Below are 2793 nucleotides of genomic sequence, written 5' to 3' on the forward strand. Positions count from 1 at the left end.
GGGCTTTTTTCAACCTGTTTTTGAGAATTTAATGATAGGTAGCTTGTTGTGATCATTTGGATGACCATAAATTTTGCGTTTATTATTTAGACTAAAAATGATTGGTTGTATTGATAGGTGTGCTCCTACTCTGTTCTGTTGTTTCCGGTGTTTTGCTGTCCTTCCGGTGTTTCTCTCTCTCTGGGAGTATATATTTCTGGGTCTTTCATTTGTTTTCAGTTAGCATTGATGTTCGGATGTCCAGAGACCCGCCTAGCACCAGGTCGCCCCACGTCCGCTACCTGAGGGTATAGGTTTCTATACAGCATTTCCTGAACAGCTGAGCCCGGGCTAACCACCGTTTTGCTGCTACGCATAGGGTCTTTTACGCTCTCCTGCCATTCCACAGTTCGTCCTTTCCGACATCCGTGACAATAGGGGATTATTGGAATGAATACCTGAGATTTTGTGGAATTGTCTTTTCTTGTTCCATTGCTCCTCTTCCACAAGGGCAGGAGACATAGTTATTCTACACAAATTCAGTCTTATCTTATCACAAAATTCCCTTTCATGTGCTTTGAAAAGAGTTCCTAACCTTCCCACACATTCATTTGGAACTTTATCTCAGAAATGTATGTAGTCCATCCATCTTTTCATATTGCTGAAATCTGCCCATTAGTATGTCTGTCCATATTGGGATTGACGACAGGAAATTTAATTTGAACCAAAATAGTCATTGGGCTCTTTGTTCTCCTGTCTGTTTACATCTGCCATTGCCTTAATGTACATTTTTTAAATGGTGAAGAAATGGAGAATTCACATTCTCTATGCATCCAAAATCAACAGTGCTGAGTCCTCAGCACCTGTAACAGTGGGGACACTGCTAGTGTTCAGTTGTGACACTCAACTTCTGAGATTGGAAATAAACTGTGTGACAGGTGTGTTACTGTATCTACTACCCATGAAAATGCAGGTGTCATAAATATGAGCAGACAGGTCTTCTAATCCCATGGAATTAACTATGACACTAAAGATATACATACTGACTCTGCAAAGTTTCCTGGGTTATTTTAGCTGGTTTTGGAAAATTACCACTGTGCTCATGTTTTAATTTCAGGGGTGTTCTCATACCATCGACATCACTTCTGCACATGCTGTGCATTTCACTTTTGGAGGGAATGACATGAGGAACAATTTCCTTGGGTGATGGATGCACTACATATAATACTACTTAACACTTCTGTATCACCATTTAGCTTGACCTCCCTATCCTGGGAAACCATCTGTTTATTGTCTGTTTTACCACAATAAGCCCCCAAAATTAGATAATCCAGCTCTGTTTGAGCACCAATGCTTATGTGATACATCAATTTTACTTTTTTCTGGTAACATCTGATTTATTATGTATTAGACTGCTGATTGCATCACATTTGTTCATGTAACTGAACCCAGTTTTTAATGCCGTGGCTTTAACATCACAATTTTCTGAGCAACACAGAAACCCTACAGATTCAATATCAGAATGTCATTCTGTGTCATACCTACCCAATCAAAGTTAAACCTCTCATTGCAAGCATTGCACTCCACCTTTGTTTTTTTTGGCTGTTGGGTTTACAGATGCATTATGGTTTTTGCCTTTTCAAAACATTGCCAGTCATCCACTCTATGTGCCTCTAAGAACCTATTTTTATTGTATGGTTACTCCGTGTCACAGCTATGGTTTTGGTCACAATACTATGATCTTCAGTGTCAGCATTACTTTGGTTGGGATCACAGTTGTTGTTTACACTTTTCCCTGTCCATCACTGCACGGTCCCAGTCTGGGAACAGCAAGCGATCCTATAAACCCCAGCATCTTTAGCAAAGACACTTATCTCACAAAACCATTGTTATGTACTATTAGCTGAGGGTCTTTAGAATAGATCTGAGGCATTTTTGAAGATGCACAAATTTATGTTTGATCTGGAGGGGGGTGAGACAGCTCCCTGTCCATCACTGCACGCTCCCAGTCTGAGAATTGGAGGTGCTCTATAAACCCCAGCAGCTTTAGCAAAGACAATTATCTGACAAAACCATGGTGATGTACTTTTAGCTGAGGATCTGTAGAATAGATCTGAGGTATTTTTGGAGACGCACAAATTTTGGTTTGGTCGGGAGGGGAGTTAGACCACTCCTTGCACCATCACTGCACGGTCCCAGTCTGGGAATGGGAGTTGCTCTATAAACCCCGGCAGTTTTGACAGAGACACTTATCTGACAAAAACAAGTTGATTTTCTATTAGCTGAGAGTCTGTGTAATAGATTCCATCCACCTTTGGAGAGGCAGAAATTTCCCCCATCCAATTCTGCACTGCAGTTTTTCTAGAGGTGATCCACACAGACCAACAATATTAATAAAGACTTAAAACTGAATGAAGAAGGGTGATTTGCTATTGTCTTAAAATTGTATGTTTCACCAGTTTTGATGGTGCAAAAAATATGTTTTTGTCCCTGGTTATAGTTTAAAAAACTGATTGAGGTGATTTAAAATTAAAAAAATGACTCTCTCAAATTCTGGCAGAATGTTCAAGGAATTACAGTTAACCACGAAGAAATAACAAAGCAGGTGTTTCAGTTGCTTCTCACTTCGCTTAATGTTGCTATACTCCTCATACTGTTGCTATACTCTGTGGTAGCTGAAGAACTTTTATTTTGATTGAAATTCGGCTATTTACATACACTTCCGGATCATTCGTGTCGCTTAGTCTAGCTAGCTTTACGCTACTAGCGGCCGAGCGTTCAAAACAATCGAAAAGCGTGGCTGAAAAAGAGGTG

This window comes from Lepisosteus oculatus, chromosome 1 (assembly GCF_040954835.1).
Source record: "Lepisosteus oculatus isolate fLepOcu1 chromosome 1, fLepOcu1.hap2, whole genome shotgun sequence".
NCBI classification, from domain to species: domain Eukaryota; kingdom Metazoa; phylum Chordata; class Actinopteri; order Semionotiformes; family Lepisosteidae; genus Lepisosteus; species Lepisosteus oculatus.